The 24,663-nt window shown below is 50.1% G+C and overlaps 1 protein-coding gene across 2 annotated transcripts in view; it reads left to right on the forward strand.

Moving 5' to 3' along the window:
* RNF220 (ring finger protein 220) overlaps positions 1-24,663 on the forward strand; it is a 229,035-nt gene that overhangs the window by 139,858 nt on the left and 64,514 nt on the right. The window lies entirely within an intron of this gene.

Here is a 24,663-nt window from a genome sequence, read left to right on the forward strand (position 1 = left end):
ACACCCCCACAAGGTGGGTACTTTAACCCCATTTTACAGATGAAGATATCAAGGCACATAGAGGTTAACTCACTTCCCCAAGATCGCACAGCTAGTAAGTTCACAGCTGGAATTCAGGTATAGGTGTGTCTTACTCCAAAGTCTCTGTCCTTTGCCGCTATGTTACGTGGTCTCAACACATAACAGTTACACAACATGAAGTAGCCCTGGTGAAAGAGCAGTTATTGGGCTTCTCTGGTCTCTCCCTGGTCACTTGTCACCTGTCTCAGCCAGTCTTTTCAGACTTTAGCTTATACCTCATTTCCTGAGGGAAGCTTTCCCCAGCCCCCATTATTCATTCCCATGACACCTGTCATTGGCTCTCACGGACCTGATTTATTTAGTAAATTGTTCTGCTGTTTTCCTTTCTTGCTGGAAAGCAAGTCCATGAGGGCGGGGTTCGTGAAAATTTCGTTCACCATTTTGCCCTTAGCATCTAGCCCAGGTCCCAGCATATAGTAGATGTTCGTTAAACATACCTTTGTCAGCATGTCTCCCCCATGGAGCTCCACTGGCTTCCAACCCCACCCCCATCCCCCGCTTGGAGCAGGACACCCCAGGCCAGCTCTGCCCTGCCACCTCCACCTTGCTTCTAGAACTTCCTTCAATAGTGGTGGCTCTGACACCCCCTGGCCTCAGTCTTCAGCCTTCCTGTCTCTTGGCTACCAGGCGCTTATTTGCATTTTCTAGCTTTTCTGTGGAAGCAGGGCATCCCCTCAGCTCAGCCTCAGCAGGGCAGGGCACTGACAGGAGCAGCCAATAGCTAGGATACCAGGTTTCCCTTTGCTAAGCTTTTTCCTAGGAGTGATTTAAGACCCCGAACAGATAAGTGAAGAGCAAACCCGCAATGAAGTCAGCACTCTGCTTATTAAGTGGAAAAAGCTGTGCTCGGCTTATTGAAATGTTCATTAGACAGATATATAGAGATGAGAAGGAGGAAGGGGGGCCGGCAGCTCCACAGGATCTGACCAAGCTCATGTAGGCGAGGCAGGGGGCATGTCGGGGGAGACCTCCCTCGAGTCCAGAAGGAAAAGGAGTGGGAGCTGGAGCAGGTGGGTGGTGCCTGCGAGGCAGAGGGGCCGAAGCTCTGACTCGCAGAGAGGAGGGCACAGGGGGAGAACCATGACCACTGAAGCTGCTGTCGATCCAGCGCAGTGGATGGAGGGACTTGGCCCTAGGTCATAAAGGCATTTGAGCCCACTTTTATTTATTCATGAGAGACACACAGAGAGAGGCAGAGACACAGGCAGAGGGAAGGGAGAAACAGGCTCCCTGCAGGGAGCCCGATGTGGGACTCCATCCTCAGGATCACAACCCGAGCGGAAGGCAGACACGCTCAACCGCTGAGCCACCCAGGTGCCCGCATCTTGGCGCACTTTGAGGATGCTCACTCCTCTGCATCAAATGTCATTCCCTTCGCCCTGGGTACATAGTTCCTGAAGAACTCTGACCCTATTCGCTGGCCTACTGTTAAGGCAAGAGGGTGACTTGTGCTTTGTGGGAGGTTGGACCTATACAGGGAAGCATGGTGAAGTGGCCCCCTCCGAGGGAGCCCAGGGTCTAGCAGAGCACCACCCTCTCCCGCTCCCTCTGGGAAGGGCTGTTCCTGGGGTGGGACTTGGGGCTTGCTGGGCCCCCTCAGCTCAGGCCAAGCCATGGCTCCTTGAGCCCCCTCCATGCTCCCTGGTTTCCACGCTCTTCCGTGCTCACCTGGATAGCTCCAGCAGAGCTCAGCACCTTGGAGTGAGGTGGCCACTGGCTAACTGTAGCGCCTCCAGAGACATGGTGTGAGCTCGTGGTGAGCAGGAACTTGTTGGATGCTTCTTTGTCCCCAGCACTAGCACGGAGCCTGGCCCAGAGCTGGGCTTCTTCTACAGAAGGTCACCTTGGGGGCTGAGGGAGTGAGGGAAGACTCCGTACCCCTTCGCACCCTTCAGATGCTGAGAGGGCAGAGGACCATGAGGTACTCGAGGAGCAGGTCTAGTTTCTCAACAGGAAAAGCAGCCTCAAGGTCTTCCAGTATTTTCAGATTCCTGTCTGGACTTTGTCAGTTTGGCTCCAGGAGAATAGAGGTGGTGGTGACCAAACAGACAAGAAAACGGACACTAACAGGAAACACAGGGAAGCAGGACAAGAAAAACAGGACCTTTAGAGTTTGAACGTTTTCCCATACACTATCTCATTTAATCCTCATTCACGTACTCCATAAATAGCTGAACTCTTCTTATTCAGCTCCTGTACCTAGCAAGTGAGCAAGCTGTGTTCGAACCTCCTCTGCAGCATCTGACCCATCCTGCCCCTCCTCCCCAGTGTTGCCACCCTGGTGAGACGCACCCCCTCTCCCTGGGCCAGGGCATCGGGGTCAGGGTTGCTGCCCCTACCCTTGTGTAGTGTGCAGCCCTGTGGAGTGCACACTTCATAACAATTCCACATTCGTCCTTTCGTTCAGCAAACCATGATGCCAAGCCAGGCAGCCAGGGATGGAGAAATGAATCAGACATGAATCCTGCCCTAGAGGAGTTTATAGTCTCTGAAGCCCTTGTACAAGGAATTGCGATGATCCAACATTGGGATGAGTGCATTGAGGGGTTAGGGAAGCCTTCCTAAAAATGTCTGAGCTAAGGCCCCATAAAAGAGCACATGTTTACCAAGCATTTGGGGACAAGGCATTTCTTGGTCAACAACACATGGATCTGGGAGGAAATTCAAATTGCTCGGCCGTGGAAGAAATAATGGAAAATGGTGTGTGAGAGAGGTCGAGGAGGGGCCCAAGTCCTGAAGGAATGTCCATGCTAGGTCAAGGACTTAGCCCCATTCTAAAGGCAGCTAGAGGTCACTGAAAAGGGATGATCACCTCAGCAGCAGTGGGAGAGGTTGTCTAGAGAGACCGACCGAAAACCAAATGCTACAGCCCTTTGGGAGGCTGCCTGGATGGGCCTAGTGAGAGGTGGTGCGTCTGACCAGGGCAGCTGCCTGGGGAGGAGGGGCAGGATGGGTCAGATGCTTCAGAGGAGGTTTGAAGTCAGTGTGGTGACCTTCTAGATGCGGGAAAAGACGAAGTTTCTGTTTCACAAGGTGGGAGAGCTCTGGGCCCGTGCCCCATCCAGGTAGACCCAGGGCGCTGCAGGGAGCTGTGGCCTCCTCAGCCCACAGGGCACACAGCCCACAAGGCACTCCTCAGCCCACTGCCTCCGATGCGATGTCGAGGCAGCTGACACCTGCTCCCAGGCCTTGATGACTCCATTCCCAGCTCCCTCCCTCACTGACTTTGGAGGTGATTAGTAATAAAACTTTAACAAGCATCCATAGGTGCGTCTCCCTGTCACTTTTATGAGGCCATTTCCTGAGCAAAGATATAGGAGCGCCTTCAGCCTCTCCTGGCCATGTCGTTGCTGCCACTGTTTCAATCTGTGCCTCAGACTCAGCAGGTCCCAGGCAACCACAGGGGCTGAGTGGGGGTGCCTGGAAGGGACTGGAACATGCTTAGCTCAAGGAAGCCCAAAAAAGCAGGTACAAGCTCCCTATGCACCCCCAGTGGTTCTTCTCAAGGACTGGAAGTGTTGCCTGAAAGCCCAGGGCCATTTGTGCTGCTTGGGCCATGATAAATCCCAAAGGGCCTCATTTCTCCTACCTTCCCCTCTTCTACCCCACGTGTCCCCCTCCAGCCTTGTTCTAGAGTTTCTTGCGTCATTCCATCTGTGTGTATTTATCCAATGCCACACCACAGAGAATGTTGGGGATCCGGTCAAGAATCATACTTGTTTCCTGCCCTTGGGTAGCTGGTTGACCTGACTCAGGCCAAGAATAACACCTACCAGGTCACGGAATACGCTGTGATCAAGTTCTCACAGGCCCAAATGAATGAAGCGCTGTGGTGGGGATGCAGGGAAGGGAGCAGGTGGGGATGCAGGCTTCGGGAGGCCAGGCAGTGGAGAGTAGCTTCGGGATATTGCGCCAAGAAGGGGGCGATGGGCCGGGGCCTTACCAAATTAGGATTTTGTGAGCTGGAGGGAAAGGAGGCAGCCCCTTCTTTCCTGGCACCATCCTAGGTCCGCAGGGTAAGGCTGGGCTGGGCCCCTCTGAGTTGATCATGCACCAACTGGGCTGAGCTGTGGCTCAAGCAGACCCCCTGACACCCCTGCCCCAGAGCCTGGGCTGCTGGGCCCCTGCTGCTGGAGGAGCCTGAAATGGCCCAGTGACTGTGGAAAAAGGGGCTCTATCCAAAAGAGCTGAGGACTTGGGGGCGCTGTGCTTTCCTCTCAGCCCTCATGGTACCTGTTCCAAGGCCGTCCAGGCAGGTGGGGCCAGGTGAACAGGAAAAAGGGAAGCTCCTTCCTGGTCCTTGAAATCCCCTGTCACTGGGCTCCGTGACCCCTTGGTGTGCGGGGGTGTGTCTGGGGGTGTGCCATCGTGCAAGATGCCTACGATTGGACAGACATGGTTTCACATCTTCGCTCCTGAATTTGGGTTCCCTAACCTGCAATGAGTTACGCTCTCTGGGCCTGGATCTCCACCTATAAAACAAAGACAGAGCACTTCCTTCAAAAGGTGAAGCTCAAATGCAGTGGTAACTCTTGGGCACCCAGAATAGCACTGCGGGACTGTCGGTTTGCTCCCTCCTCCACAACCCTGTCCCCCCTCTGATCATCCCCTCTGTCTCCTTCCTGCACTCCTTTCCTCTCACAAGCCCCTTGGTCTTCCCCAGGGCTGCTGTCCCCCCAGTCTGTGTCTTCTCCTCACATCTGTCCCCTGAGCTGGGGACCCATACTTCTAGGTTGCCCACTAGTCAATTCAGTTCAGGGTCTATTAGGTGCTTATCCTGCGGGAGCTCCACTGACCCCCGTGAATTGAGAACTGCTGCCTGCCTGCAGGGACTTACCATCCTGCAGAGTTTTGCCCAGTGGCCTCAGTTTCTTCTGTGAAGTCAGGATTGAGGTCAGATGATAAGAGTGGTGGGAGCAGAGGTTGAATGTGGGACCAGAGAGTGTGACCAGTTAGAAACAGCTGCAAGAAAAACAGTTCTCAAATTTCCTCTCCCTTCCTTCCACGCCATTGATACTCTTGTTCAGATCACTGTCTTCTGCTTGGACTATTGCAGTAGACTTCTCGTTCACTGGTTTTCAACCTTGGCTCAGGACGTTGGAATCTCCTGATAGGGTAGGCTTTTTAAAACCTGACACCTGGATCTCTCCCCAGAGATTCCTCTGTGTGGCCTGAGCATCATTGCTTAATGCTCCCCGGTTAATTCTATTGTGTGGCCAGAGCTGAGAACTACTATTCTGCTCTCCTGCCCCTACTCAGCTCCTTCTGCGCTCCACCCCACTGGGACAAGTTTGGTTGTGCTGCTCCTTGTTCACCTGCCTTTCAATCTTAAGTTCCCCCAGGATGGACATGTACCCGAATCAGCTCAGTACCCCCAGGACCCAGCCCAGAGCCCTCAGTAGACAGCGTTCAGTCCACACTCGCTGAGCGAGTGAATGAATTAATGAATCAATGACCCACAACCTGATAGGCGTCGGTTCTGTCTCTAGCAGTATGTTGGGGAATGACTGCACTTTACCCCAGAGCCAGGAGAATATGGCCAGTTGGGTCCAGATCTGGAAGCCTGGGGAGGCGGCTGGGCAGGGGGAGGGCGGGAGTGGGGGAGGAGGCAAGGAGAGGTCAGAAAGGCAGTTTCCTGAGAGGTGAATTATCAGTGGGAGCACTATGGGTCGGGTAAGCACCTCAGCCTGAGAATAATGGAGTTAGGGAGGAAGGCCCAGGGAGAGCGATGGGCGCAGCTCAATCTGCCCCCAGGAAGTGCAGGCTGGGGACAAGCAGGCGGGAGGCAGCAGGCCATTCCTCAGCGCTAATGCCCCCAGCCTAACCCAATTCCTTCTTGGAGCCCAGGCAAGGGGGAGGTTGCAGGGAGGGCAAGCATGCCCCGCAGCTGGGAGGGTGGGGGCCCGGCTGGAAATGCAATGAGGAGTTCCACTTCTGTCTTAGCCCGAGGTACCCCGTGCGGTGGGGGGGGGGGGGGGGGGGCTGGCAAAGGGAGTGGGTGGGAGCTGGGGCAAAGGTGCTGCCCCCCCCCCCCCGAAAGCTTGGGAGCCCCCACGCCCGGCCCTCCCTGGGTGCCCACCACTGGGACTTGATCTGGCGACTCCTGTCCCCGGGCCTGAGCCAGTGCTCCCGCCAGGGCCTCCCCTCTTCTCTGAAGCCACTGCGCCACTCGGGGCTTGCCCCCAGTGCTGCTCCTCACTCCCCCGCCACAGCCTCTCACCCTCCCTCCCTGCTCCACATTGATATAAATGGAGGCTTCGGCTGCCTTTAAATAGTCCGATCTATCAGAGGGGCGCACGCTGCCCATAAATCTGCCGGGGCTGATGGCTCCCTAAGTGGACTGATGGGAGCTATTTCCGGCAAGGTGTTCAGTTACTGTGCCCCTCCCGTCCCTCCCCCAGCTTGCCCTTCCCCAGGGGCAGGGACCCTTTTTGTCATCTGGTAATTGGCGTTTTTTTTCACTTGCACTTGGTCCTACAGAGGGAGTGCAGCGCCCTAGCCTGGCCCCTAACCCGATTAGCATTGGCTTTCAGAGGAGGCCCCTCTGGAGTCAACCTTCCTGTTCAAGAGATCAAGATCGAGCTGTTGGCTCAACAAGGAAGGGGGCCAAAGTGGGAGGACGGTGCCCAGGGGAGCCAAGACTACGTGTTGGGGGGTAGAGTGTGGATCAAGTCCCAGCCCCTCTCCAGGGAAACCTGCCTATTTCCCAGGCCTCGGCCTGTAGGGCATGGAAGGGATCAGAGGATGGACTCCAGAGTTGGGGACCTCCACCCTGCCTGACAGATCTCTGTCCCCCTCCCCATCAAGGCCACTTCGGGCTAGCCTTGAGCTTTCCTTCTCCAGAAGGAATTGTATTGAACAGGGGATGGGGTCTCTCCAGACAAGGGGCGTGGATCTGAAACAGAGCTGCGGAAGCCTCAGGGCCGGCTGTTACAGCATCGGGGCCTGTGCAGGAGCACATACATTATCCTAATTCGGAGGGCAACTACTAATGGATAGATTTCCCTGAGGGAAGAGGAAAGACCTCTGGAACTCTGCATGGCCTTCTGGCCCCAGGGCCCTGCTCGGGGAGACATAGAGATGCCCTTGGAGGTCACCCCAGGGGCCTCTGGTCAAGAGGTCACTATGTCACTCTGAGAACATCACTAACATAGCTCCATTTCCCACCCCACCCTCACTGTTTTCAGAGGGCAGAGACCTAAGCCAGCCTGATTATAGGGACCTGGGCCCTTGCCTCTGCCAAGGACTCCCAGAATACTCTTAAGGGTTTGGTGTCTAAAGGGGAGGAACAGCCAGAGATGGCGAAAGGCAGGGAAGAACTGGTGGAGAATTACCCTGGAATATGTCCATAGAGCCCTTGTCAGGCTTCTCTCCTGAAATCTGGGCTCTCACAACGGGATCAAGTGGGTGGGTTTGTGTTCCTTATCCGGGCACAAGAGGTAGGATGTTCCTGCTATGGACTCTGGTTAGGGAACCAGGAAGGGTCCAGACAGAAGGCTTAGAAAAATATTATTTTGAACAAAACAAGATTTTCTTATCACAGTGGCCCCATTTCTGACCAGCTACTGGGGATCAGTACATAGCAAGAAGGTAGAGGGAAGGGCATGTGACGAGGTTCCCAGTGGGGCGGGATCCTGGGACAGGGACACAAGTTGACCACCCAGAGTTTCAGATCTGAAGGGGCCCATTTCTCCTGCTCCACTCAAAGCAGTGACAGACAGAGGGAGCCCTATGAATGACCTCAAGAATGCCCCATATCATGGCAGTTGTTAAGATCCTCAGTAGCACTTCTCACATGATCTTTTGGAGACTTGGATAGAGCCTACCTTTCCTGGAGTCTAGATGGGGGTGGGGGTAGCCTTTGCTTAGAGCAATCCAGAGAGATTCTAAGGTGCCCCCCAAGACCACAGGGGGTGCCTCACAGAGCATAAGCATTGCTCCCCCTCCCTTCATTCACTCATTGGTTCATTTGCTTGTTTAGTGCCCTCTGGCTGCCAGCAACTGTGTAACCTGCCCTATGCTGGTGACCAAGGATGGAGAAATTAGCCCAGCCCAGTTCTTGCCCCAAGGAGCTCAAGTCTAGTAGAGAGAAACAGACCTGTAAACACAGATGACGATATGGAGCATGCAAGGCACCTCCCAGCCCAGAAGCCCCTGGCTGAAACCAGTCCACAGAGCACCCCACCGCCCCAGACTCCACCTGGGCTTCTGGACACTCATACTTGTTTGACTGCCACACTTCTCAGATTCAACTTGTCCAAAATTGAACATGTCCTCTGTCCCCAAATCAGTTCCCCCATCAGTGTCCCTAACTCGGTGAATGGCACCGCAGCCAAAATTACGACTCATCCTAGATGGCTTCCTCACCCTCGACCTCCACAGCCAACTAGCGGTCCATCAGTGGGGGGAACACTATGCCACCCCTCTGCTGAGAACATTCTGGTGACCGTTCCTCTCACTCAGGGTAACATCCTTACTGTGGCCACAAGATCCTGCAGGAGCTGCCTCTCCTGCCTTCACTCTGCTCCAGCCACACAGGCTGCCAGGCCATTCCTCAAACATCTAATAATAATAATAATAATAATAATAATAATAATAACTTGCTATGAAATAAGCATGTGTTATTTCCATGGGCGCTTGTGTACCTGTTATTGTCTTTCCCACTTGTGATCTTAACTCTTGTTGGATAAATTCCTCCTTGTAATGCTGGTGCCTAGGATGGTGCCTGGCACGTGGCAGATGTTTAATGTCTGCTGAATAACTGAATGGGCAAGTGTCAAATGGGATATCCCTGAATGAAGAAAGACCACGGAGAAAGGCTAACCACTCTGCAGAATTTGGAAAATGTTCCCCTACAAGCTGAAGAGACAGGAGAGGAGAGGCTTGGAGGCTGTCCACCTGCAGAGGGGCATGGAGGGTCACTTGGGCTAAGTCCCTGCTTTCCCCAAGACTCACTATGTGGCATAGAATAACCTATCCCCACTCTCTACCCTTTTTTCCCTCTCATTTATAGACAGGGATGGGGGGATTAGGTGGAAAGATTTCTGAGGGCCATTCTTCCTTGAATATTCTAGGATGCTATAAAAACAGTTTGGGTCCAGACTGATTGGATCTGGAAGCCCAGCAGAGGAGCCTGGCTTTGGTCTTGTTATTAGAATGGTTTCTAGGCAGAATAGTTTGTCTTGGGAACTTGGTCTGTTCGAGGACCAGAGGCAAAACTTCCTTCCTGCCCTCCAAACAGACCTTGAGGTTTTTGGAAAATTGATAAAGAACAAAGACTTCACTTGCGGGCGGTCTGGGATGTGTAGAGCTGAAGAAGAGTGGTGGCTGTGGCAAAGGCATCGTCCCCCCAGGGAGACTTTGGAAGGGGGCTTTTGTCTGTTTTTAGACTAGCCTCTCTCCCCACCACACTCTCCCCAAAAATTATTATAAAGAATTATTGCCATTAGTACGTCTTTCCTACTGAAAGGAGAAAATCGCCTCATTCATAATTTATACCCTCAATTACTATTAATAAAGAAATATTTCAGCAGAAAATCGCCTGGGAAAATTACACGTAACATTGCATTAACATTCTATTTGAACATTTTCATCACATTTGTTATAGAGTTAATAAGAGGGATACGGTCCCCTGACTTCTTCATGAAATTATGGGCTGACGATGATAGTTTAATCTTTTAGACTTTATATAATATATTCACTTTACTAATTGAGCTATCCAAGGAGCAGTTAGAGATGTTCTTAAACGTGGAGACAGAGGAGTCAGGGCCATGACTTTGCTGCCAGAGGCACCGCCTGTCAGGGTGGGGCTGTGGGCAAAGCCTGCTGACTTAGGCTGACTGGCCTAGACCCCACCCTGACAGAGCTCAGGATCCTTGCACGACCTCCAGGGGCAGACACTGGCCAGGACCCCGTGGGAAGGTGTAGAGGGCACTGAGAGAGAACAAGAGAAAGGGAGCTGGGAGGCCATGGCGAGATGAGAGGAGAAAAGGAGGCAGAAGGGGCATTCCTTTCTAGACTATTCCTTCCATAGTCATTTACTTAGATGCCTTCTGCCTTCAGTATCCTGGGCCCCAATGGGAGCTCAGCTCCATGACGATTTGTGGGACGGCACTTGGTGGTGGTTCTAGATACCAAGAGCTCCTGGAAGACCTGGCATCCTTGGAATAATCCTGTGAAAGCCCCTAGAGACAGGGGCTGGAGAAGGAGTTGTGGGTTTGTTTGTTTGTTTGTTTGTTTGCTTGTTTTTTCGGATCTTACCAGAAATGATGGGTGTGTATTTGGGGGAAGAGAGCTGAGCCAAGTTAAAACTATCATCTGTAACTGCTTTCACCAGTGTGCTTTTCTATCGATTGTCTCAGCGAACACCCAGCCAAGCTGGGAGACAGACTCAGCAAGGGGTGCAGTTCTGACTCCTGACTCAGCTCAAGTGTCACCTCCACAGGAGCTTTTCTTACACGTCCCCCTTTCCTTGTCACTCCTTATGACAGGACTCTGCCTGATTTTTGGGGTAATGTTTATTTACTTCCTCAAATTGCTTGTTTTCCTTCCTACTAGAATTTCAGCTCTTCTGCTCCACACCTGGGACAGAGCCTGCATACCGTAGGCGCTCCCTACCTGTTTGTTGGATGAATGTAAATGCAGCAGAGGATGGTCAGATACCAGACCCGAGACCAAAGAGTTAGAGCGGAACAGAGAGGAAAACCGAAGTCTCCTCCTTTCTAATCCCCCTCTGATTCTTGGACCTCTTCTTACCTTGCTCGTCCAATACATCAGCCAATGGAAATGCGTTCAGACCACTTCTCACCACCTTCATTGCTCCTGTGGTCACGTAGGCCACCAGCACATCTCACTGCACTACTGCAGTAGTCAGTCTCCCACTTCCTTTCTTGCCCTCCGACAATCTGTTCTCTGCACAGCCACCAGAGTAATCCTTTGCAGCGTAAGTCAGATTATTTTACTCCCTGCTCCAAACTTTTCCAGGCCTTCCTGTCACACATAGAAGAAAATCCAGTTCCTCATCCTGGCCAGCAGGACCCCCTGGCTTCTCCCCACCCCTATTTCCTGCTCCTCTCCCAAGTGCTCCCTCCACTCCAGCCACATGGGCCTGCTGCTCCCTAATACACCAGGCATATTCCCCATCAGGGCCTTTGACCTTGTTTCCTCTGCCTGAAACACTCTTCCCACAGACTCCCAGGAGTCTCTTGCTCACTTCATTCAGACGTTTGCTCAAATGTCACCTCTTCAGAGAGCCCCTCCCAGACTGCCTACCACCGCTCTCCACATCTCCTCACCCTGCTTTACTTTTCTTCGTCGTACCTATCCCTTTCTGACCTCCTGTTCTATTTTTATTTGTCCATTGTCTGTTTCCACCAATAGAAGGTAAATTCCGTGTTCACTGTTTTACTTCTAGCATCTGGAACAGTACCCGGAATTCGGTAAGTGCCCAGTAAATGTATTGAATTCATTCATTGAATGAATGAATGAATGATGAATGAATGAATGCATTAACGAATCAATTTTTGCTCCGCTTTTCTCTGCACACAGCCTGTCTGGGCGATCTCATCTATTCAAATATAAATCATACTCCACTATGCCAGTGGCTTCCAAATCTCAACTTCAGTCCAAATCAACCTCCTGAGCTTCCAACCCACTTTCCAACTACCCACTGGACATCTTCTCATAAAGATATCTAAAGTGCAGTACGTATCATTTCCCCCCTCTTTTCATTCCCATCTCATTAAATGGCACCATAATCTTAGACATCTGATCCAGATATTTTTTTTTAAGATTTTATTTTTAAGTAATCTCTATACCCAGTATGGGGCTTGAACTTCACAACCTAGAGGTCAAGAGTCACATGTTCTACCAACTGGGCCAGCCAGGTGCCGCACCCTGGGATCATTTTTGGACTCCTCCTTCTTTCTTACCGGTATATCCATTCAATCGTCCATTGAATCAGCCATTCAAATTCTGCTAATCCTGCTCTTAAAAAGCTCTCAGATCTACCAGCTATCTTGGTCTCTCAGGTTCCTGGCCTAATCCAACCCAGAGCCATCACCTCCCCGCTGAATTACTACATCAGCCTCTAGCTGGTCTCCCGGCCTCCAGTCTCCTTTCCCTCTAATCCATCCTCTACAGAATATTTTATATTTCATCTAAAACATAAATCTTGGAGTCAGAGATAATGTCCAGGCTTGTAGCTTGAGGAATTAAATGATAATGATTCCTATCACATTAAATGGAAGAAAAGGCAATCTGGAGACACGCGACATTTGACTGCCTTTGTGGCATTTTTAAGCTTGGCTGTCTCCTCCCACTAGGTGGCGGAAACCATCTCATTCATCTTTGTGTCCTCTGTGTCCTCAACACCTAGCACAGTGCCTGACACAGGACGTGGGCTCATGAATGTTTATTGCAGGTAATTGTCATACTGAAATTCATTAAGGAAGGGATTCTTGGGAATCCCTGGGTGGCTCAGCGGTTTAGCGCCTGCCTTTGGCCCAGAGCATAATCCTGGAGTCCGGATCGAGTCCCACATCGGGCTCCCTGTTCGGAGCCTGCTTCTTCCTCTGCCTGTGTCTCTGCCTCTCTCTCTCCTCTGTGTCTTTCATGAATAAATAAATAAAATTTTTTTTTAAAAAAGGAAAGAAGGGATTCTTTTTGAAATCCATGTCTCAATGGCACCTCACCACTGCTATTATTCTAATATTTATCATATTGGACTGTAATGCCTGTTTACTTGTCTGATCCCTCACTAAATGATGAGTCCCTCTTTCACAGCTAAATTGTCAACACAGAGTGGGTGCCCAATCACGTGTGCTAACTAAACAACAGACTGATTCTCTCCCTGGTACATTACAACATCCAGTAAATACCTGTCCTTCTTCTCCTCCTGACCAGCCGGCCACCACAGCTGTAAGGCCAGCCATCCCACCAGGCCCATTCTCTCCGGCTCAGCTGCTTCTCAGCTCTCTGGGTGTCTGTGACTCACTGCCCCAAGAGTGGCTTCTGATCTCTACCATCAGCTACTGCCACTAAAGATTTGGGTCATTGTCACCTGTCGCCCCTCCTCTCTACAACACCAAGAAACCCTTGCTGTCTAAGAGAAATGCGTGTTTGTAGACTTTTGCTCTTTTGCTCTGCTTGTGGAGAAACACTTGTGAGGAAGGATAATGACGAGTTGATTGAGTAAAAAATAAAAGGAAGGGTCCTCCAGGCTGAAATGAGGTTGGATAAAATGGACAAGGACATGGAGGCTTGACAGAGGAGTTCTCTAGGAGCTTGTGGAAGAAACCATGGAGGAGAATGGCATAAAAGGAGACTGAAGAGAAAGACGGGCCGCAGAATGTGGGTTGGAGGGAGCTTAGAATATGATTATAATATGATATTAATTGTATAATTATTATGATGATAGTAATAATAGCTATTATTACTTGAATGCCCAAAATGTCCCAGGTGGCATGCCAAATGCTTTATGCACATCACCTTCCCTAGAATTCTACGAGTTCAGTGCTAAGGAGTTTGAACCGCATCTTGTTTATCCTGAGGGCGTGGGGATCCATTGAAGGCTTCGAAGGAGGGGAGTTGCAAGATCAGATTTGTGTAGGGCCTGCACGTGGAATGCTGCATACAAAAAAAGGAGATGTTGGGATCAGGAAAACAATGAGGTGGGTGTTGAGCTATCGGTCCATGGGGACACCGGGTCAGAAGGAAGAGGCCAGAATCTATGAAAGGAAGCTACAGATAGATGGGCATCAGGGAAAGCAGACCCGAATCAGGGCAGAGGCCTATACTAGGATCGGGACTAAGTTTGGAAGGAGACCAGGGGGAGCTCCTATTGATTAGTTTGAGTTTCTGGTGTTTACAACCAGTGACAATTGGATATGAGAGTCTGATACCCCCAGGAGAGCTCCAAGGTAAAGATACAAATTTAAAATAAACAGAATGTAAATTCTGCAGTTGACTCCATGGAAGTGTATCCCCATTCAGGACAAAGAGCTGGGCTTACAAGACCTTCATCAACGAGCCTTTGCCTACCTCTCAGGAATCAGCCCTCAGGGCCCCCTGTGTCCCCCAGAGTTATTCTCCCCTCTGGCCTCATTGTAATTCTTGGATTTCCCTAGCTAGACCTTGCTGGTCCACCCGCAGCCTGTTTCCTGGGCTCTCCCCACCAGTTCTGGCTTGGAACTATCTCTTCCCTACCCTCTTTCACTTGCCTAACTCCTACTTGTCCTTCTGATCGTATTTAAAGAATAAGCTTTGGGCAGCCCAGGTGGCTCAGTGGGTTTAGCACCGCCTTCAGCCCAGGGTGTGATCCTGGAGACCAGGGATCGAGTCCCACATTGGGCTCCCTTGCATGGAGCCTGGTTCTCCTTCTGCTTTTGTCTCTGCCTCTCTCTCTCTCTCTCTCTCTCTGTATCTCTCATGAATAAATAAATAAAATCTTTAAAACATAAAAAAAATAAAGATTAAGCTTCAAATTGCTTGCCCGTGAGAAGGTTGATGCACTAAGTCCAGGAGAACATACGGTTACCATGTGCTTCCTGCAGCCCACAAGTGCATCGACGCTTCCCCCTTCCTGCTCCAGTTGAAGAGGATTGGGTAGCGTGGACAAAGGCTTCCCAAGGCTCCACAGGATTCCTTAATAGGTTCACTAGATCCAGACAGTTCACTGACCTCAGGGCCCAAGAGCCAGGCCCTTTAGTACTACTTGGGAGGAAAAGGGAATAAGATCACCCACGTTACCCTGCCCCTGCACTGCCATTTAGGGATTCGGCAAGTTCCTTCTTCACTTTATCAGCACATTTGTTCACTGTATCTTAGATGCTGCTACCTCAGAGAAGCTTTCCCTGACCTCTAGGCCAGGGAGGATGCGTCATCCTCTATACTTACTCAGACCCTGTGCTCGTTCCTGTCCTATCGTTGCTCACACTGTGTTTTTATGACCTGTCTCTCCCACCAGTCTGAGAGCTTCTTGAGAAATATTTGTTTAATAAATGAAATAATTGTGCCCCCACCGTGTGCCGTGCTCCACGATGGGCCCTGAGTCCACCAAGTTGACCGGAACAAGGGCCTTGCCTTGAGCAGCTGCCGATCTAGGGCTGGAGATCATCTGTGTCATTTCAATGAATTACTGAAGATCATTTCATCATAGTAACAAGTGCTTTTCAAATCTTGGCATACACATAATTTCCTTTGATCCTCAGCTTTGAGGATGGTGGCAGATAAGGCAGAGAGCAGTTCCCAGACCTTAGCTATCAGGAAGAATGGGGGGGCAGGGGCTGCCATCTTTGTTATCACAACTTCACCACCTGAAAGAACAGAGACAGAGGCCATGGGATTCCAGGAGTTTTTCTTTCTCTGGGGCTCCTAAAGGCAGAAGTTTGGCTTTGGGACCAGGTCTTACTCCATTCTCACTCTGTCTTGAGGCCAGTGCCTTCCCTGGGCGCTGGGCATCCAGGATCCCCCAGCCCATTGCTCCCCAGGCTGAGAAAGAGACTGAGGAGCTCTGGGCCATGAGAGGCCACTGTCTGGGCTCTGACTTGAGCTCCCAGCCCAGCCAGGACAGGATGGGCCCCAGCGTAAACCGGAATCGCCTTGTAAACAGCTGAGCAGCTGGGCTCCATCTTGGCGGGGGAGCCCCAGCAACAACCCAGCAGGATAGCCCCAACTCAGCAGGGCATTGTCCAAAGAAAAAGGTGGGGGAAAAGCTGAGTAAACAAAGAGGGCTGGCCAGTTTTTCAGTCTCTGACTTGTTATTTCAGCCGGACAGTGGCTGTGCTGACTGTGGGACAGGGGCGGGCTGGGCCGAGCTAAAGTCTGAGGAATCTTCCTCACCACATCTCCTCTCCCTCACCTCAACTCACTCTTCCTTCTCTACTCTAGGCTCACTTCTGAGAAAGGGGCCAAAGATGGAGACTGCAAACAAGTGGGGTCAGGCTCCGGGAGCTGATGGGAGGGTAAGAAACTGGGCATTTGCCAAGTTTCCGCGCATCCATGGGGTTGTGTCCAAGGTACTGAGAGAACATAAAGCAGAGATCCAACCAGTCAAGACAGCTTGAGCTACATTGTCTCGGACACCCCTACTCTGTTTCTGCAAAGCAAGGTCACCCTAACCTTGCCGTGATCTTGACCTCAAGGTTCCATTTGGAACCCTAGAACTGTCCTTCCTATCTGATGTCACATCCCAGCCATCCCCAGTCACTGCCCAAGTACATGCCCCTATAGTCTTCTCCCCAGGGTTTTCATCCCCAAATTAATATGCCCCTCCTCCCCTGACCCACTGCCTCCCAGATCTTCCCCTCTGCCACATGTAGTCACCAGTCAATTCCACACAATGTCAGCTTCTGAGTCTTCCCTCTACTTCTCACCCTGCCTGAAATGCAGCTTTCTGCAAAGGCCTCATCTCAGCTCTTGTCCCCATTCTCCTGGATCCCAGCTTCATGCTCCTCCCCTGCGCCACTTTAGGCTGTCACTAGTCTACCCTCATGAAAAGAGAAAATCCCTTTTCCCTTCAAGCTCTTGATATTTCATCAGACCACTTCTCTTTGCTATCTTTGTCATCTATTGGCTTCTTTCTTGTTCCCCAATGCATATACCCGTGTCAATCTTATCTCCCCCATTCCCTCCCTCATCTTAGGGGATCTCAAAGCCTGTGAAGTGATGAGCCATCCAGTGCTCCCTGTTCTTGGGGCTTGACCACCTCAACTTGAGTGGTCTTTACCACGACTTTATTTGTCCATCCCTGATTGCATGTCATTCATTCATTTCACACATGTTCATTGAGCGCCTGCTCTGTCCTCAGCACCGGAGATAGAGTGCTAAACAAAACCCCGTTGTTTTCAAAAACTTTCGTGTTTGAGGCAGGAAACAAATAATGAAAAAAACACCAGGTAATTAGAGTGATCGGTACTATGAAGGAAATAAACAGCAAGCTAAATAGAGGGTCATGGTGGGAGGGACTCCTCTGCTTAGGATGGTCAGGGAAAGGACTCCTCCGTGATGTTTGAGCTCAGAACTGCTAGATGAAATGGAGGCAGGCATGCCAAGAAACGTCCAGGAAGGGAAAGAAGTGGGAGTAATCAAAGACCTGATAAGGAGGCCAGAGTAGATAAAATGCATTAAGAGGAAGATGGTATAAGATGAAGTCAGAGAGGCAGGAAAGAGCCAGATTATGTAGGGCCTTTTAGCCTATGGCATGAAGCTTGGGTATATTCTAAGTAGAGGTGGAAGGTGTCTAAGGATTAAGTCACTGGATAAAACTGCCTTTGAAAATGTCCACTGCAGCCATCTATGCTTTCCTGTCTCTCACCCCCAGACTCCCACTTCTTGTCCTATCCGCCTCCCAAGGGAGGGGCAAAGACAGTATCCACCAGGTTCCACTCTGGTATCCCTGGCCCAGGGTTGGCTCCCAATAAGTATTGCTTGCATGAGGGAATGAATAATCGAATAAATCACAGTTGAACATCTCCCCTTTGACCTCATAAAGATGTCCAGTACCCAATTCTAACATTTTACCCCAGGATATCAGCACACCCTGCTCATTATTTCATTACCCAGACTCAACCCTTGAACTCTCCTCTTACCAGTACTCCTCAAGTCCTCTGCACCTGTCCTATGGCACTACTTAGCAAATCCCTAACTCTGGATCATTGCCACAATCTGTCTCTACACCCATGGCTGAGAGCTGGTGAACAAAATCACTCAACTCTACAGACCTGTCCTCTACATCATCTAGGCCTCAGTGTTGATTCGCTTCTATTCCTCTACCACTCTCGCTTCCTACTTTACATGCCAGGATACCTGACATCTCTCAACTTTGAGCTTCTCCCTTCAACTCCACTTAAGCCTTTTCTTCTCCCCTTCTTTCTTTTCCAGAGGTCCGCCTCCTCTTGTTCCAGACCAGGCTTCTCTGCCTGCATCCAAGTCCCCATGTGATCTGATTTCTACCTTTTCCTTCTCATATCCCTTCATTCTATGCCTTATCCTTTAACACCAAGCCACGCTGTACCCAATAACTAATGTTTATTGAGACCTTATTATGTATCTTGTCTTGGTTCTTTTTTTTTTTTTGTCTTGGTTCTAAGCACTTGACATGTGTTAACTCATTTCATCATCACCCTGGCCATATTACACTGTGTTACTCTTAAAATATTTTACTATGCACACTCTGCTGGAATCATCCCCCTTTGGGAGATGAAGAAACTGAGGCACAGAGAGGCTCAATAACTTTACCAAAGTCAGGTAGGTAGTACATGGTAGAATTAGGATTCAAATCTAGGCAGTCTGGGTAGCCTGGGTGGCTGAGCAGTTTAGCGCCGCCTTCGGCCCAGGGCCTGATCCTGGAGACCCAGAATCAAGTCCCACATTGGGCTCCCTGAGTGGAGCCTGCTTCTCCCTCTGCCTGTGTCTCTGCCTCTCTCTCTCTCTCTCTCTCTGTGTGTCTCTCATGAATAAATAAATCTTAAAAAAAAAAATCTACACAGTCTGACCACAGAGTTCATGCTTTTTGCCCTACTGTTCTTCTGCTGAGCACATCCTTTGCCTCTACTTCTTTGCCTAATATCTACTCCTCCATGAAGACTAGGCTCAAGCATCATTCACTCCAGGGAATGTCTCCCCAATCTGTCTCCCAGCCCCCAGTTCTGCTGCTACCAATATTTAGTATGTAGTAGATGCCTGATAAATTTTTTAAAAAGAGCATTATGAAGGGCACCTGAGTGGCTCAGTCAGTTAAGCATCTGACTCTTGGTTTTGGCTCAGGTCATGATCTCAAGGTCGTGAGATGGAGTCCCCTGCCTGGGCTTTGCACTCAGCATGGAGTCTGCCTGAGATTCTCTCAAGCAGAGAATCTCTCCCTTTGCTCCTCCCCCTGCTCTCTCTCAAATAAACAAACAAATAAATGCAAGCATTATTGAGATAGAATTCACATGCCATACGATTTAAAATGTAGAGTTGAATATAATTGGGATTTTTTAAAAGTGTATTCACAGGACTGTGCAACCATCACCAGAATCCAGAATCTAATTTTAGAACACTTTGTCCCTCCTAAGGGAAACCCCATTAGCAGTCAAACTCCCTTTTCCTCCTCCCCAACCCTAAGCAACCACTAAACTACCATCTCTAAAAATTTGTGATTCATATCAATGGAATTCTATTATATATGGGGGATTTTTTGAGACTGGCTTCTTCCATTTAGTATGCTTTCCATTTTTCCATGCTGTACCATGTGTCAGTACCTCATTCCTTTTTATGACCAAATAATATTCCATTGTGTGGATATAGCACATTTTATTTATTGGTTCATCAGTTGAAGGGCATTTGAGTTGTTTCCACTTCTTGGCTCTGATGAATAATGCTGCCATGAACATTCACATAAATGTTTTTGTATGAAAGCATGTTTTCTCTTGGGTTACACCTCAGAGTGGAATTGCTTGGTCTTATGTTAACTCCATATTTAATATTTTTAGAAACTGCCAAACTTTTTCAAAGCAGCTGCACTATCTTATGTTCCCACCAGCAAATAATGAGGGTCCCGGTTTCTCTACATCCTCACCAGCACTTGGTATAGTCCTTTTGGTTATAGTCCTCTTAGTGAGTATAAAGTATTATGACAAATGTTTTTTAAAAACTAAATACTAGGGATCCCTGGGTGGCGCAGCGGTTTGGCGCCTGCCTTTGGCCCAGGGCGCGATCCTGGAGACCCGGGATCGAATCCCACATCAGGCTCCCGGTGCATGGAGCCTGCTTCTCCCTCTGCCTATGTCTCTGCCTCTCTCTCTCTCTCTGTGACTATCATAAATAAATAAAAATTAAAAAAAAAAAAAAAAAAAAAAAACTAAATACTAGTGCAGGGTTTTTAAGAAAGCTTGACATTGGTGTTAGGTCCTGAAGGGTGAGAATGAATTTACCAGGTGAACAAGGAGGATTTGAAACAGCTGGCTGCCTGGGAGAGAGTATATTTTCTCTCTGCTGGCTCTGAACTATGGAATTTCACAAAAGATCTAAGACCATGTTGATGAGACCTGCAGAAGACACAACTCTAGAAGGAAAGATGACTGAATCAGAATATCAAGTGATCTTGATTGGCTCAAATAATGGGTAGAAACTTCGAGCCAGATGAAATGCAACCAGGATCAACATTTGATTTTGAGTACATGCAGAGGGAAGGGAGCTAGAAAAGCTCTGGGGAATCTTTGATAGTAAATTCAGGAGACTCCAGCAAGTGCTAAGGCTTACCCCCCAAGTATCTGGTATCATTGGGATCCCATAACAATTGAGGAGACCGACAGTTCTGCTCCACTTTGCACTGATCAGACCAATCAGGCCTAGGTCCAATGCAGGAGAATAGGCAGGCAACAATTCGAATCACAGAGCTTGATTGTTTGCCAAGAATGACATGTTCCTATTATCTAGCACCCATGACCTTCACAGCTGTCCTAGGTGTGGGATAATACTAATAGCCAATATTTATTGAGTGCTTACCGTGTGCTCAACTCTCTTTGTTCTAAGTGTTTTCCATGTATAAGATCACATAATCCTTGCAACAACCTGGAGGTAGGTAAATTATCAGCATATTTCAAATGAAGAAACAGGTACAGAGGGTTAAGTAACTTGGCCAAGGGCACACAATTAGCAAGCTGTTAGATCAAGATTCAAACCCAGGTAACAGAAGAGTCTGAGCAAGCCCAAGACATGGAGACTCTCTGGGAATCAGCACTAGTTGCTAGGGCAGGCAGTGCAGGGCTGGATCTTAATCTCTCCCTGGACTTGGGGAGCCCCCTCTGAGCCAAGATATTTGCATTCTGGTGCTGTGGGGCCTAAGAAGGTAGTGGCTCCCTTACCGAGATGAGCAGTCTCTTGCACGTGGTCTTGTTTGTCCGAGCATGAAGGGCAAGAATGGGTTCAGACTGTGTGTTTGAAGCTTTTGACTGGGATTTGGGGCAGTTAGTTCTGGGCACTCATGTGGGACAAGGAGCTATTTGGGGATAGTGTTTACTTTTTCTGCCCTTCATCCTATGACCTCTGCTGACCTCTGACTGGGTGGGTCTCCACTGAGGTCCTGGCCTGTCCTTAGACCACATTCTGAAGAGGTTGTCCCGGGGAGGAAGCTGTTGATTCACCTAGTGTTACAATAAAGAAACTGTATCTCAAAAAGGTGAAGCACCTTACTCAACTTCTTATCATTATTAAATAATGAGGCTGAGATTTTGGGCTCTGACTCCAGTGCTTGCTCTTTCCTCCCTTTATCATGCAGACTTCCTTTGCCCATGATGACAGTAGAAAATGGGCATAACAGAACTGGGTGCCTAAGGGTGGTGATATGTGAAGTGGGGTCATCTTGGGAATCAGCGAATGGACTGGGAATGTTTGCCCTGGAGAAAAGAAGACTCCAGGGAACATCCTTAGTGTTTTCAGACTCCCAAAAGGCTATTGTGTAAAACAGAGATCAAACCTTTTCTGTCTGAGGCCCAAGGGGTTAAACACAGGCTAGCGGGTGGAACTTCCAGTGAAATAGATTCTAGTTCAAGCTGTGTGTGAACTTTCTAAACAGCCAATGCTCTCCAGAGCCAAAATGCTTCCTGGGGATGTCTGGAGTCTCCCCGCCTTGGAGGTGTTTAGGCAGACCACCTGTCAGGAATATTATAGAGATAAGCTAGACCATGGGAACAGTGAGGATTTAAACAGAAGAGTCTGGGGGTCTCGGCCCCAAGTCCAGCCTCTCCTGGCCTTCAGGGCTCTGGAAGCCTCTGAGCATCACATTTGCCACCCAGGCAGCTCTCTCTGGTTATATGTCCTTCCTTCTGGAAGTGTCCTCTAGGTTCTCCAGGAGACCAAGGGGAGGAGACCCACATGCCTAGGGCCTGTGTCTACAGGACATCAACTCCTGGGGGACTCCCGCCTCTAGCTCTTGCTTTTTCCCCTGATGCCAGGTAGACCTTCCTAAACCAGGAAGTGGAGCCAAGGCCAGATGCCGAGCCAGGGTCTGAACCAGGAAACTTCGTGGGAGAAAAGTTTATCTGTGTTCCAGAGCTAAGGTCTAGGGCCAAACCTTGGCTAAGAGAAGGAGTGTCCTAAAGCACTGCCTGTCTGGGGCTTGAGGAGGGAAGGCTCATCTGATGACATCTTCATTAGGATTTTCCTCTCGTCATACAGACTCTGCACCACACTCACACACATATATTACTATTGGAAAAACGATTTTAATACCCATGGCACATTGTCCTTGTGTGATATAAAATCCAATGACATGTGGCATTTGGAAAAGGTCACTTCTCCCATCAGGATTCATTAGCCTGTTTCAGCCTCTATGCCTGCAGGACGGGTCCCAGCTGCCTGTCCCCTGCCGAAGGGCCAGCTGGACAGGTGGAGCCCACAGGGACCCTCCCTGGAGAGCAAAAGGACTCCCCAGGGCACTAGCCAGGGAATCCTTGCTTTGGCCAAGCTCTTTCCCACACATGCCTGAAGAGGAGGGAGGGCTGGTAGCCAGAACATGAATTCTCTGGCCAGGGAACCATGACTTTCAGGTCAGGGATGCATGGAAAGGGGAAAGATGAAACCAAAGCCTCAGTGTTTCCCCAAGAGTATCATCCTTTGGGCAGAAGGAAGGAGACGTGAGGAGCTCTTCAGAGAGAGCTGAGGGTACAGAGTGGATGCTCTGAGTAAATAGAGGATGTGGGGGGAGAGAAAGGCCTGGGAGGCCACAGTGGACAGGATCCTGGGTCTTCCTTTGGGGGCCTGGACAGAACTTGGGATCTCCTGGTCTTTGATTCATTCCTCTTTGGCAAGGCCGGGGCCCAAGCCTGGTCTTCTCGCTCCACCCTTGTACTCCTTATGCTGTCAGGCTCCATCTCTAGGACGGAGCAGCTGGGCACACTGGCCAGGTCCGTGGGAGGGGCAGCATCAGTCAGTGCTGGCATCCGTGGGCCCAAGGGATGGGCCAGGTGGCACCGGCATCTGTGCCTTCTCCACCTCCCATGTGTGACCTGCGCTGGTACTAGAGCACCCAGCCCTCCCCTTGGGAGGCCATCTCTTTACCAGCCACATGGGAGACACCTTGGTCTCTGCGGTGGTTTGTCTGGAGGGAGCTACCAACAGATCACAGAGGAACTCCAGTTTCACAGTAGAACAAGGACAGTCAGAGTTAGAGAGACACTTTGAAAACACTGGAACTGGAGGCCGGTGAGCTAGGAGGAGGGGAGCTGGAAAGGGCTACTCCCTGAGGGAAAGCCTGAGAAAGAAACCGGCACCCCAGCACAAGCAGAGGGCCCTGCAGCCCCCACGGCGTGTGAGTTGGCTTACACTTGGCTCACAGGCTCCTGTGCACCTTCCTGAGGACCTGGCCTCACACTCATTTAGGGAATCGGAAAAGGAGGGATCTCCAGCAAGGAGTCTCAGAAGGTGCGTCCAGTGAGGCAAGAAGAAGCCAGGAGGGTGGGTTGTGACAGAAGCCAAGTTAAACAGATGGTTCGAGGAGGAAGGAGTGAGCTCCTGCTCTAGAGTTGCTGCCCGTAGAGTAAGGCGAGGGTCACTGAGTTCTAACCATGCCAATTGGCAAATGGGATGACACTGGCAAGAGCACGTTCAAAAGAGGGTGGAAGGGCAGCCTGGGTGGCTCAGTGGTTTAGTGCTGCCTTCAGCCCAGGGCATGATCCCAGAGACCGAGGATCGAGTCCCCCGTCGGGCTCCCTGCATGGAGCCTGCTTCTCCCTCTGCCTGTGTCTCTGCCTCTCTCTCTATCAGTGTCTTTCATGAATAAATAAATAAAATATTAAAAAAAAAAAGAGGGTGGGAGAGAAGGAAGGGACCATGAGGAATACATTGACGGCTCTCTTGGGGAGTGTTGCCCCCAGAAGCAGATAAACACATCCACGCAGAGATTCTCATGTTCATCTGAGAAACACTTCCTGGGGCCCTGATCTCTGCGAGCTTCCACCCTCGGCCCTCTGCATCCAGAAGTAAGCAGCACAGCCCTTGACCTTGGCAACCTCCCAAGGTAATGGGTGGATGGACGAGGTGAAGCCTCGGTTCCCTCGCTGACAACTTTAGCTTCATTTTCCTGACCGCTCAGAGATCCTGAAGTCCCTGCCTTCTCTTGCTTCTGGAACTCGGCGTGTCACAGAGTTTTTAAACTGCCCAAATTCCAAGTGTTCTGAGCTACTGTCACGCCAGGTGGTCGCACTGGGTTCTAATTTTTGACTTAGAAAATGTGGTCATTATGGGATTGTTGTGAGAATCAAAAGAATGAATCACGTGGAAGTATTCTGTGACCTGCCAAGCACTCTATCAGAACAAGGCATTATTCAGGCTGGCATAGACGAGACAGCCAGGCTTGGCCCCTCCTTTCTTTGTGCTTCTAGAATAACTTGTACATCACTCCTTCCCAGCACTGGTCTCTTTGCATTTTCAGGGGGTTTTAAAGTATGTGCCTCTTGCACCAAACTGTGTGTGACACAGGGCCTGGCACACAGCGTAACCTCTTCACGAAGACTTATGGGGTTTCTGAAGGAATGGGTGAATGGTCAGAGGGACATAGACAAATAAATAGCAGGTGACGAGGTGAGACTGAGGAAGGTGGTT

The sequence above is a fragment of the Vulpes lagopus genome, chromosome 23 (genome assembly GCF_018345385.1).
Source record: "Vulpes lagopus strain Blue_001 chromosome 23, ASM1834538v1, whole genome shotgun sequence".
Lineage (NCBI taxonomy): Eukaryota > Metazoa > Chordata > Mammalia > Carnivora > Canidae > Vulpes > Vulpes lagopus.